The sequence below is a fragment of the Mytilus galloprovincialis genome, chromosome 4 (genome assembly GCF_965363235.1).
Source record: "Mytilus galloprovincialis chromosome 4, xbMytGall1.hap1.1, whole genome shotgun sequence".
In the NCBI taxonomy this organism is placed as follows: Eukaryota; Metazoa; Mollusca; class Bivalvia; order Mytilida; family Mytilidae; genus Mytilus; species Mytilus galloprovincialis.
In genome coordinates this window covers 58,724,674-58,739,316 of record NC_134841.1, presented here as the reverse complement: position 1 = coordinate 58,739,316, position 14,643 = coordinate 58,724,674, and the positions used below count along the sequence as shown (strand labels likewise).

Below are 14,643 nucleotides of genomic sequence, written 5' to 3'. Positions count from 1 at the left end.
TATAATGACAAAAGCCAAAACTCGAATAATCGTAATGAAATCCCGAAGAAAACCAATATACCTTGCTATAAGTATTCAAATTTATCCTAATTGGGTCAACACAGCTTACTCATTTAGATAGGACATGATAAAGAAAAATCTATCAACGTAAAAGAGCAAAAGAAGATTTGATAAAAAAAAAATAGTCATGTATGAATAATGGAAACATAGTTGTTGTCCTTTCGCTTGATTTGTTTTATCATTTGATTTTGCCATTCGATTAGGGACTTTCCGTTTTGAATTTTCCTCGGAGTTCAGTATTTTTATGATTTTACTTTTTGATAATATGACCCTTAACAAATGATCCTTTACTAACGAACTATCGCTTAACTATTTTGTTTCTAATCTTACTTTTGTTGAGGCGTCTTTTCATTTTGTTTTCTCAATATCTTTTATCAAGAATCGCATCTTGACCGTTTGTGTCAACAGGTTAGTTTTCTGTTGTATATGCATACATCACGAGCCAGTCAAAATGACACTATGAATAAAACTTAAATCATGATACACATTACAACAAATTCATACTTGCAAGAGCTATGATTATAAACGTTATGGTTGCACTAACATGTATTTTTATTGCGTTTTAGGAATACATCCACCATTTGGTAAATTATACATATTCTCATATTGAATAACAACGATGCTACTTTTGAGAATCGTAATTACAACGACAATTTTACTCCTAACTTTATCTTTTAATTCGTACTTCGCGCCGACCTATTAAAAATATAAAAACCATCGTTTTTCCATAAAGAAAGACACAAGACCTATTTATCCACGAAACTGTAAGTTATTATCAATTTTTCTACTGGAACAAGACTTAAGTGTTGGCTGGCGAGGTAAATTAGAACTCAACAAACAAAATCATCATATAAATATAGAACTTTAATATATAACTATAAACTGAATTATTTATGCCCCCTTACGTGATAAAATTTTACACAAGTGATAATGATGATTATTATATTTATCATTAGAATTTATAAATTGTTTCGATCCGTTCTCTTGCTGCACAAAATTACCTTGCTGTGTTCAATCAAATACAATAATTCAAAAATCCAAATGAAAAATATGCTTCCGTTAAAAATGCACAATGGAAATTGCATTTTCAGAAAGGTAATGCGAGTTTATCCAACATTAACAGTTTCCCAACCAGAATGATGAAATAGCACTGCAAGGGTTTCAGTCCCGTGAAAGGACAAATAGTAGTGGCCATTTTTTGTAAATCATTTTCGGTAGTTCAGTCGAAAGTCTTTGTTCATTTGCTGATTATTTTAAACCTTTTTGATGAAACCCTATTGTTTTTTTCAAAGATCTAAATTGTTGAAATGGAATTATTCAAATTGTATGGGAATATTTTGAACGGATATGTTCAAATTCCGGGTATGGTTGATTTCTGAGATGTCTTTGTTTCATCTTTGAAAATCATAGAGGTATATCCTTAGTTTTATGAATGACTCTACAAAGGTTCTGAGTATATGACCTCGTACTTTCAACTCTCTATGGGAAAATACCTACGCCAGTAAGTTTTATATGTGATGAGTGATTGTTTCTGTTTTGGATGGCTTTATGTTTTGTGAAGTATCTCACAGATACTACAGAAACTATCAATCATACATAAATCTATATTTAGCTCTATCGATGCATTGAAAAGTTTCTTCATGCGAAGGAGGAACAGGAAGTTATGAAAGCAATTGTTGGTGTAGAATGGATTTTAAGAGAATGGATGCTTAGTTAGATTTTGTTGCTGTTTTTTTAAGAATTTCCCTTCGTCTTTTCTTAGTTCGCTTCATAATGTCTAAAATAAGTTCGAGTCGTACTAGTTTATTAAAGTATTGTGTTCATTTTACTTTTTAGAGACTTTTCATGATATTTTAGAAAGAAGGAGGGATCGAGGAGACAAAAGACTCATCAGTGACCCTCGAATAAAGTTTACGACAAGTAACACGATAATAGCAACTGCAACGTGGATCTGCAATCACAGAACCGAGGTGCAAATAAATAATCAGTTAAATATTTGAAATATGCAAGTTATTTTTGCGATATAATTAATATTCCAACCAAATAGAGAAAACACTAACTTAGTTTAACTTTAAAAGATATCTTCGTGAATCGTTGCTAATTCAAAGTATAGTATTCTTTATTTTCTTTAGAAGGTTGAAGGAGTATGTCAAAATTCAGAGATTAAAAAATCTAACTGTATGCATTACTTTTGCAATCCTGTATACTTTATAGTGTTTTCTACAAATAAGGAAAATAAGTTATTTTGAATAAATGAAAAAAAAATAAATCATTCGATGTTTTTTTTTCAGATTCTAGTCTGAAGTCGTCCATCTGTGTCAATATCCTGAAAAAATAAAGAGATAAAGCAGACATGCTAGTTTCGATAGCATCCTAAATCAATCCCGGGTGCAATGGAATACATGAGATGCAATAATATAACAGTTGGTTTCCATTAGTTTGATGTGTTTGAGCTTTTGCCATTTGTTTAAGGAATTTCCGTTTTCAGTTTTCTTGGGATTCGGTACTTTTGTTATATTGCTCTTCGCTGAAATGTTCGTAATTGAGTGACATGATATAATCTTATAGTGACATCAAAGAACCTTGCAAGAAGCCTTTTCGTTTTGTTTCAGAAAATAAAGGATATACATTCTGCTGATTATGAGTACAAAAACACCTATGGTTTATAATAAAAACAATGTGTTATATGTTCATTAATGCAACGTGTATTGTGTGCTGACATACCTACAATTAATATATATGACATATGACAGCTATCATGGTGTCAGTTGCAATAATATGCGACATTCTTTTTCTAACACTGATGTGCACTTGCTGATAGTCTTATGTAATCCGAACGTTTTTTTGTGTAACATTTATGTATTTTTTCCGAAGTTCAAAGGCACGTCAATGCAATGGAGTATCACTCCAGAGTTTTGAAGTAATCAATATTGACGTTTTTGATTGCAGGCTTTGAATGAGATATAATTAACGTTTAAATGTACGAAACGGATTAATAGTGTACCTGTTAGAATAGTATTTGTTCGAAGTAGTATTTTTACCTATAACGTCTGTTAGAATCGTTGTCAATATAATATAATATGATGCGACTGTCATACAAGTGAGGGGTTAAGCTAGCTTTAAAACCAGGTTTAATACACTATTTTATACGTAAGAAAATGCCTGTACCAAGTCACGAATATGACAGTTCTTATCAATTCGTTTGATGTATTTGAACTTTTAATTATATTTTGCCATTTGATTAGATACTTTCTTTTTCCAAATTTCCTTGGAGCATTTTTGTGATTTCACTTTTTTCGAACAAAACATTTTACAAAAACAACCGATTTATACTGTTTGAATAAAACAATATCTTATATCAAATTATGTTCTAATTCATAACTTCAAGCGAACATAAATTATTTACAAAATAAACTCAACACCTTCGTATGGGATCAGCTCGCCTGACAGTGTGCAGCAAAGCTTTAATTTTATTAAAGACAAATGCAACGTAATAAATGTTCATCAGTGTTACTGTCTGCCTAGGCCGTTGCAGGTAACAAACATAAAAACCAATCTACAAAAATAAAACAATTTTCATTATGTACGAAAATACATATAATGAATCAAATAAAGATTCTGTTCTTACACACATTATTATTAACATTAATAAAAAATATCACAAATGAAATACATTAAGTCGGGTGGGAGGGTGGGAAAACTTTACTGCACCAAAAGCGAACCTCGAATGACAATATCTTTAATTTTACAAACCACCAAAAGTATAGCAAGAAATATTTGAAATGACCTTATTCAAATATTATGGTCAGTTCTAACTCGACCAATGAAAAACATTTAACCTATTATATACTTTCAAACACGTGTAGTTTTATAAACAAATACAAGTGGTAATGTTTACATACCGGTGTACATAACTTTAATAAATATATTTATACAAACGAAAAAGTTGTTAGTAAACAGTCGCTATATATGGAACGCCACAGGTGTCTTATGTGGAACTCTGATATAACTTTATGTTGTTTTATCATTACTTAATGATATTTTGTCTTTACTTAATATGGTTTTGACATTACGTAATAATATTTTTATATAACTCAATATTGAATAGTCATTACTTAATGATATTTCGATATTACACGATATGGTTTCGTATTGACTTGATATAGTTTTGTTATTACTCAATATGGTTTTGTCATTACTCAATATGGTTTTGTCATTACTCGATGTGGTTACACCATTATTCAATATGGTTGTGTCCTAAGTCAATGTGGTTTTAACATAACTTGATGTGTATGTGACTTAACGTAATGTAGTTGTTTCATTACATTATGTGGTTTTGTTATTTCGTAATGATGATTTGTTAATTCTTTATATGGTTTTAACATTACGTAATGATGTTTCAAAAATTGACGATTTTACACATTTTGATGTGTTTGTTTCATTATTTGATGTGGTCTTGTCATTCTTCGATGTGGTTATTCCCATTATTTGATGAGGTAAAACCGCGTGACCAATTCGAGAAAACCTGTTCTATTTTTTTTAAATAGATTTACATGTTGTATGTGCCTTGAATGCGTTAGGCCATCCATCTAATTAGTGTTTAAATTAAAGTTCGGGTTACTGTTTGAGTTAAACATTGAGTAAGTTTTAGAATTCGAGTCATGCTTAGAATTTAAGTTCTATTTTGCATTGAGTTTCGAGTTGGACTTCGAGTTTGAGTCACATTTAGTCCTACAATATAAGACTCTGCAGTTTCATATCATTTATATTCAACGTTTTTTATCGGAATTTTTTTTTTTTTTTTACCATCAATGTTGAATCTGCGTAATATAAGACTCTGCAGGTTCATATCATTTAAATTCAATGTTTTTTATCAGATTTGTTTTTAACATTAATGTTGAACCGCAGATTCAACAATGATGGTATAAAAAAACGGATAAAAAACGTTGAATGTAAATTATATGAACCTGCAGAGTCTTATATTATAGGACAAGAGTCACATTTAAAGGCAGAGTTCTAGTTCAACTTTGAATTTGAGTCACTTCTTGAGGTAGAGTTTGAATTTAAGTCTTAGACTAATTTAGATTAATTAAGATTTCGAGTTGAAATTGGAGCTTTTCATATATCTTTTTGAGTTCATAATTAAATTTTCTAACGCAGAACAAAAGCTTTTGCTCGAGCTCCCGAAAAGAGGGTTCCGGGTTATGTTCACTAAATAAACAATGTTGCAGTATACAAAACGCAACATAGGAGTTGAAATAAAGTTAGATGTGGTTTAATTGCCAATGAGACAACTATCCACCAGAGTTTAAATGCAGTGGATGTAAGAAATCATATATAGGCAACCGTACAGCCTTCAACACTCCGCATAGTCGGCTTCAAAATTCCACCATGCACTATGTGAAAAAAAATCAGACGAAAAAACTAACGGTCTATTTTACCAAAAAACAAATATGACACATATGTATACAACGACAGCAATAGAACTTCATGCTCCTGACTTGGGTGAGGTACCATGATAAAAAAAAGTGCACGTGGCAGAGTTTAACATGTATGTGAGCGAACATCGGACTGTAACTGTAACAGTAGTGTAACAGCATAACACGAGAAAAAAAATGTAAACTAGACAAAGTGATGCCCCGCACTCCACTTATTTAACCGCTTATACCCCAAAAAGGACAAAGTTCAATTTTTTTCCCAAAAGAGGAAAAATAGTAAAAAGAAAAACCCTGACCACATGCACACCTTCAATATATGTACAAACAGCTAGCAGAGTGATAAATTACTAGCATTCAAACTGTCGGAGGAGTTATCTGGGAACGCTCTACTTATGCAAGTAAATTTTACAAAAAATGACAAAGTTCAACTTTCTCCCACAAGAGCACATATAATTTAATAAAAATTAAACACTGACCACACCTTCAATATATGTACAAACAGACAGTAAAGAGAAAACTTCCTAGGATTCAAACTGTTGGAGGAGTTATGCGGAATAACTATATACCAATAATGGGACGGAAAGACGGACAGAGGTTAAACACTATCCCCCCAACTTTCAGTTGCGGTGGCTTAAAAAACAGTTTCAATTGGCTGACTCAATAGATCGGTATGACTAGGTTATTTAAATCCATCGGGGTGATCTCGGGTTACGCAGAATGGTAAGGAGATTCTGCTCAACGTGTGGCACCTGTCGTGTTATTCGCCAAATTACAAACCGAGTGATTTGGTTTTATTTGAAAGTTCACATTCGGGTAAAAAATGAAGGTATTATGGTTACAACAACTGGAACATGTTCGTCGTCACATGTGAAACAAATATTCCAAAAAGTTTATTTTTCAATTAGTGCGAGGTAGATCTTAGAATTCAAAAGAAATCAAAAGTTTAGAAAAGAGATCGCAATCAGTGTTCAGGTTCTCTAGCTTTTTTGTGACAAAGAAGTTTCCAGTTTCATTTTACGGCTTTTATATGAAAACGTTCTTTTTCATCTGGTTAAAAAAAAGCAGACTCTCCTTCGTTGCGCATTTGCTTTAAAAGATCATACTGCTTGGACTCAATATTTTGTAGTTTATATGCATATCTTACCCACTTCTGAATCAACAATTTCCTTTAAAGAGTACATTTTGTACAAATCTTACGACTACGGCTTTCCAAACTCGTTCATCACTTTAGAAAGCCTTTAAACTTTTTCGTAGAAATCATTTTCACTAAATCTTTCAAATTCATATACCAGTCTTCTGAAGTCTGGTCCAGCTTCCATCCATCGTCTCGAAAGGATCTTCGAGTCATGAACTATAGTTTCTGTGTTTACGCTTTAAAGTCATATGAAACCTCAAATTAAAAAAAACCATGCATATGTTTTTTAAAACTAAATGGTTAGTTTTCATTATACAATTATGTACATATACTTTTTTCTGAGTGAAAATTCTTTAATTTGTCCACATTTAGAAGAAGTTTACTTATTTTTAATTGTTTGCTGCCAGGAAGCAATTCGCCGACATATTTTCCGTATGCATAGTGAACTAAGCGTGACCCTCCTCGTAAAAATCCGGTGATAGCAATACGCATGAATCTGTCATTAAAATAAACAATTAGCTGATCGTATATGTTAAACACGTGCTAAATACCAATGCATTTTGTTGATTATTTGCTATAAGGTGACAATCGGTAACTTTCGGCTTCAAAACACGGCATTTAATGAGTAGCCATATTTGTTAAACCATAACTTACAGAGAGAGAAAACATTGACGATTATACGATATATTTACGTTAAAAAATGATAAAATCGTGCACAGAGGACTAAGTTTATGATATATACATGCATTGGTTCAAGAATTGGATAAACATTATTGTTCACCAGTCACTCGTTTCTTATGACTTTAATAACGGCTGGCATAATCAATTCAAGCAAACCACATGCAGTTATCTGATGCGAGTGTTTATTCCTAATTTCATTTGAACATAAATGAAAAGCATCTGCCATTCTAGGTGTTGCAATATCGGCTTCAGTGAGGGCACATGTCCATCCACTATCACGCAATATATCACACAGAATTTTAAAACAATCCACCAAACATGACGATAAACTTATGCTCTCCGTACAAATCTGGCCATTCGAACTGCAATTGCTTAGCCAATACCAAAGGGTTTATCTGCAGCTATAATTGAAGTTTGCCCGATATCTAGAAAATTAACTGACCACCTTTTTTCAACTTATCCATTGAATGCTTGATCATTGCAACTGAAAGGGCTTGTTTTCAAACAGTGCATGGCACCAAAGAAGTAACACTTTATATTCGAACAGAAGATTATGGGTGCTTAGAGGAATGAACGACGACAAGATATGTTTAAGAAATTCAAATCCTCATCTATTAGATGAACTACGATTTCCATCATTTTGCCCTTGTATTGTGTGCAATTCGTTCTTTATTTATAAATAGTGTGCGCACATGAGTTCAAATGTTTGTGTGTGAATTGTGCGCACATGAGTTCAAATGTTTGTGTGTGAATTGTGTTACATTTTCACGCATGCGAAAACCAAGAACATGTCAAATATTCATTTTTATTATATACGTCACATGTAAAGAAGGCATCCACCAAACCTGATAATATGTTATACTCAAAGAAGGTCAAAGAAAACAAAAATTAGTATTTCAGTCTGGATTTAGAAACGGTGGTGGCCATCTTGAAAAAATGAAATTTTCTTAAAGCCAGCAGTCTTTTCTTAAAAAGCATATAATAATGATGCTTCGTGCTAATTTTCATGCTTGTATCATCATTTGTACAATTCCCTTGATTTTGCTTGCTCATATCTGTTAGTGTTAGTGTCAAGGTCACAACACACTTCTAAACAGATATAACTACGGTAAGGGCATCGCAACTTAAAATGCAAATAATAGATATAAAAAGAATAAAACGCATAACATGACAGGCGCTAAATATGTCTTTTATTAATGGAACAATTATTCTCGGTACTTTCAATGACACTGCTTACAGCAACACCATGAATTTTGTATGCATTCTGCTGCAGCACATTTCTTGTATATCCTACAGTTGCGAACGCATTCCAGATAACCAAATCCACAATCAAATGAGTAATAACAGTTAAACGGGTTACGTAGATTAAAGCGAGGACTCGAATCAACTCTCTGAAATCCTAAAGAAAAAAATAAATTCATTATAAACCAAACATCTAGTATTATATTTTTCTTTAAAAGTGTAAAAAAATCAAGTTCGAAACAAGGAAAGGGTACAACTATGTCTCAGTATGTCAATCATTTCAATCGAGAATTGAGCTACATATTAAAACAACATTAGAACATGTAGAAGTGATGAAAAGTACATATAGGACGGTAACATATGTAAATACTGGAAATCCAATGGATAACCTTTTTCGTTCGATTAAAAGATGCCAAAAAAAATATAAGATAATGGTATATGCATGTAGCAAATCTAAATCATGTGATTATTAAAACACGATCGTCACACATTTGCAAGCACTACTAGTATAACTTGACTAAAACTTCTGTTGAATTGGTTTTAAATTTTCCTCGGAGTTTTTACTTTTTTCTGTAACAATCCGTTTCCGATAGCAAGACATTTTAGAAGGAAAAAAAATACAAGTCACAGATCCGTAGAAAATTTAATATAATATGAGCGCGCGTTAATGGGAATATCAGTTATTTTTGAGTCCGGAAGAATCAGTTTATGCATAGAGGTTTATGCATGTGTGAAGTACTTTGAAATCTTGGTCTGTAATGTTTGCTAATAATAAACTAATAGATGATAAATTGTAAATGCGTTTACCATTTTGAATAAGATAAAGATGTAAGAAACAATTGCTTTAATTATTGAAATTTATATATTCTCAAAACATTGACTGACAAGAGAGAGAGTCACTGGGGTAAAGCTGATGACCGTAACTGCATTCACGGTCATCCCAAGATGTCGGATGAAAAATTAGGTCAGTTCTGGACTACAGATTTGATGTGCAAAGCTCTTCACGTTTTACATACATCAATTGGGCCGTTTAACCAGGGCCATGACTACAAAATATGCTGCACTTTTTTCTATGATAAACTACTTTTCTCTTTCTTCAGAGTTCACAAATGGTTAATTAAATTTGATTTAAGCGTAGAAACACAAATATCAGGAACAAAAGGTGTCAGATAGAAAGTCAGTATGCCTCGTAGGCATAAAATGTAAACTGCTTTAAAATGCTTATTATAGCCGTAGAATGACAAAATAGCACATTTTAACAGAATTTTTGAAAACTAACGATGTAAATCCTTTATTTTGATGGAGTTTGACAAATTGAAACCAGCAAATCATTCAGGAAAGTTGCCAAAGTACAGAATCTAGATTTCAGGATTCCATCTCTTAGGCCCGAGAACACAGTTATTTCGTAGTGCATTTCTTTTAGACAATAAATTCAAATTAAAAAAATCGCACCTGCTCTTTCTTAAAAAGATTTTTACAGTGTAGTGTACTACCAGTGAGACAAATAATATCAAAATTATAGAAATTTCTACCAGCTCTAACTTAAAATATTGACAATTTTGTGTTAAAGGGAAAATTCGCAAAAAAATCAAAAAATGATATTATGTCCATTCTGTATAAAAATTCTCAAATTTATAGATATTAAAGTTTTATTCCGCTAGATAAGAGATCACCATCGATTATAAATTTTGAGTATCAATTCTCTGCGTTCCGCCATTTTGTCATCTTCTAAATAAAAAATCACGATGTGTCTATAAACCACAAAGGACCAAAACTACAGTAACCGATGTAGTCGTAATTGCGTGTCGATATCTTGTCAATCGTACGGTTGTTTTATCTGACTAACTAACTTGATACGGAAAATGCTCTTATTTTTTTTTAATAACCATAGTCTGTTATTTTTAAACTGTTAATATTGGAATTAATTAAAAAGTCAAAGTTCAAATCATAAATAAGTGTTCCGTGAAAATTGTTTTCGAAAATGTGATTCGTTCATAATTCTTTAAAGTAATAAACTTTATTCAAATAAATTCAGATCTTCCCTCATCTGATCACCAGCATGGCTTAAGGTATTACTCCCAAAGGTATTGTGAGGGGTGTGAGGTGACACGTCCAGGTATTCAAGCGATTTCCTGTCGGGCTTGCAAGTTCATGCATCGTTTCACTTCTGTAGGTATTGATCGGTGTACACGTCCGATAACTTATAACTTTCCACTTTGAACTATCAGGTTTATGATATACATCTCTGTCTTGCGTGTCCGAAAGTGATATAATATACTAGTCATTACTTAACTCATACGCTTGTTTATAAATAACATTTCTGGTGTAAAGAATATTATTTATAAAAATATAAATAATACATAAAAAAAAAAAGATTTGAAGAAATAAAAATCTATTTACATATTTTTTCCAAGGGTTAATTTAGGAAAATGTAATATAAACTCGTTGTCAATAGTAAAGGACAGATTGGAACATACCAGAAATATTGATTTTAAAAAATGTACGCATTTGCCGACGATTCGTTTATACGCCTGAATAGAAAGTTACGGAACTATAGCGCAATTTAAATTATATACATGTATACATTGAACATAAGAAAGAAACATACATTTTGTGTAAATTGGGGTAAAAGTTTTGTAAATAGACTAGTCCACGTATGCCAACAGTATGTAATCAACGAATTCGATAGACTATTGTATACCAAAAGAAGAAGAAGAAGAACGAACTATACAAATCAGTTGAAAAAGGCTTTAGTTAACTCATCAGATGGATAAAAATACAAATACTATAAACACAATTGGAAGTTTTCGTTTTTGCAATTTGAGAGTAGATGATATATCAAACGTTCAAGAATACGCATGTAATATGTGTCACTGGATATAAAAAAATCATCCTCAACACCTACTTCCGTATGGGACTTCCCCTTTCAGTGACCTGCAAATTTAACAGATGATACACTTTCTAAGATTTATATGTCCAACAACGACCCACTGCTCTACATGTGTTACTAACAGCCTAAGATAGCAATTCTTTTGTTAGGTCAATTCTCTTTCGTACAATACCAGAAAACATGGAAAATAAGTTCTTTAAATTTTGACTCTGGAATTAATACCATTTTTTCGTGCGACAAACTTTATTTCTGGCGATGAGCAGACATGGGCGGAAAACAATAAAAAGATAGGTTTAATATTTGTTCATTCATTTAACATGTATAATATGAATATCATTTAGTACACTTCGGTCTATACAAATGCAGAATATACCATGATGGTTTGATTTCGTCAAAAGATATAAGAGATCTGACAAATAGATTATCACTTCGATATTGCAAGACACCCATTTATAACTTTGCACTTTTGCATACCAAACTTTCGCAAAAAGATAAGTCATTTGATTAAATAAGAAGTTGTGGTTTGTTTACTTGGGAGACACACAATTTGACCTTTTTACACTGGACCAAATCACTACTTAACATAAAGATTCAGCACCCAAATTTTTTTAACATGTATTTACATCCCCCTACTTAATATTTCATGCATTTAATATCAAGAAATTAATTGGGAAAGTGTTTCAAATAAAACATGCAAGTTGTACACTGTTTACACTAGGGACTATATTCGTAAAGGACGATAACTGTGTCCTTGGACCAGAATGCTGACATTTTTGTGCTGTAATATTACCATAAATGATTGGATGTGAAATACCTGAACGTATCAGATGTTTGCATGTTAATTTAAATTTACGAATGATAACCTTAAATTTATATACTTAACGATTTTCAACTGTGAATGTTAAATACATTAATGTAGAAAATTAAAAAGAAGCGTAATAATAATTCTTCAATATCAAGATAATATCAGCTTATTACATGGCATTTTTCATATCGCATGTATTATCAGCCCTATGTTTAATATCAGCCAAAGAGCCGATTGGCTCGAGGGCTGATATTGACAGAGGGCTGACAATACATGCGATATGAAAGATGACATGTTATGATCTTTTTATCATATGCTTCAACAATGGAGAAAAATAACAGATTCATGGACGTCGGACCCCAAATTTAGTACATTCGATATGAAATATTTTTACCATATGCCTCAACACGGAAGAAAAAGTAACTTTCTAAATTATGTTTGAAACTATTAAAAAATGCATTTATTTAATTTTTTTATTAAATAAGTATTATTATTTTACACAATATACTTCTCCGTATCCAAATGATTGTTTTGTACACGACTTTGTAATCTTTTTCACTGAAAACGTAGCATTGAGGTGTATTTTCCAGAATATGCCGAGTACCACCGGAATGCCATGCGATAACGTTACGGAAAGGCATGTGATAACAATCGAAGCATGTGATAAACTTTTCATATCAGCCCGCTAAGCACCAATTCGAAAAATATGGAATTTGCGTTAATTTAAATGCTATTATCATACAGTAAAAATCATATGTTATTTAATCTAAGTATATGATAATGATTGTTATTACTATTATTATTATTATTATTATTATTATTATTATTATTATAAAAACGTTATCAAAGGTACCAGGATTACGCCAGACGCACGTTTCGCCTACATAAGACTCATCAGTGACGCTCAGACCAAATTATAATCATCGAACATTCAAAATAGGAAACAGATCCTCTATCAAGGGTAGTAGTTTTCATAACAATAATTAATAAGTGATCATATGGCAAATACATTACTCACCTGAAACGAAGGCTGCGACACACAACACGACAATCAGCAACTTCATTATGGATCTGGAATAACGCAAACAATAGATAGAGAGATAGTTGAATATTTTAGATATGCAACTTTTTTTGTATAGAAAAAGGTAAAATCACAAAAATACTGAACTCCGAGAAAAATTCAAAAAGGAAAGTACGTAATAAGTATTCCTACAAACCATGCAGACTATGCGCATATTTTAATCTTACAGAAGACTTTTCTATACTTCATAGCTGATTGAAGTTCTAGTTTTCTATGTTTGTTTTATATTTCACTTTTCCAGGATTTTCAAAAAACAAACTTTTCAGTTCACAAAATATTAATTGTCTTGAAAAAGACTCACTTATAGCATTATTTTTTGATATTATGTACTCTCTATTATATGTTATCTAAATAATGAAAATAACTTACTTTCAGAAAATGGAAAACGAAGTAGATGGTAAGAAAGTTGCCGACAAACCAGTTTATATACTAGGTTTATTGTGGTAACTTTGAATTTGATATGTTAAGCTAATCTCACTGGTTTTTTTTTTATTACAACCACGAATACATCTTTTCTGTCATGCGTTTTTATGCTTGATCATATGTCTATAAAACAACTACATTAACGCACTCCATATATCTTCCAGGAATAGAATGATTATTCAAATTTATTTTTTTTAAAAATAAAAACAACCAGTTCATTTGTACTAATGAGATATATCGTTCAAAAAGATATGCAAACAATTAAATGACTCAAAATAAAAAGTCGTTGATGAATGGCTTACAAAAACAGTAAATGTTAGCCTGTGTATTAACTTCAAATAATGTTTTATAATAAAACTGTCTCCTTTTTTTCTCTCTCCACAATATACTTTGTAAGCGGTTATATATTTTTTGTAATTGTTCAATATTCGTAAGAGTCATTTACTTGTAGTTTGATGAAAATGTGCAATTTGTTTTTTATTTTCTATTTTTTTTTGGTGAATTGTTTTGTTGGTGCCGGTTTCATATGATATATATAGTTGAATCAGTAAAACGTTGTTTGCAGTTAAACGTGAAAATTTCTTTGAGCAATGACCCGTCCAACATCCGTCATTTGTGAATGGCTATTAAAATTAAAAATGCAATGGGGGGAAATATCAAAGAGACAACAACGCGATTAAAGAGCAGAAAACAGCCAAAGGCCACCTATGGGTCTTTGATGTAGCGAGAAAATCCAATACGACAATTTTAAACTATGTAACATAAGAAATCTGCACACAAGGCATGAAGCATCCGGGTGTTCAATCATTTGAAATATACTTTAGCTTTATACAAAGTACATTGTTATGGTTGCCAGATTATAATTCATAAGTATTGCATACATGGCAT

The 14,643-nt window shown here is 31.7% G+C and overlaps 1 long non-coding RNA gene across 1 annotated transcript; it reads right to left on the bottom strand.

The window, feature by feature from the left end:
• Positions 1–8,487: 8,487 nt before the first annotated feature.
• On the bottom strand, positions 8,488–13,800 carry LOC143070670 (uncharacterized). Its single transcript, XR_012976635.1, has 3 exons — positions 13,702–13,800; positions 13,270–13,322; positions 8,488–8,713 (listed from the first exon to the last, which is right to left on the bottom strand). It is a non-coding gene; the product is annotated as an uncharacterized LOC143070670 (long non-coding RNA).
• Between the last annotated feature and the right edge of the window lie 843 nt (positions 13,801–14,643).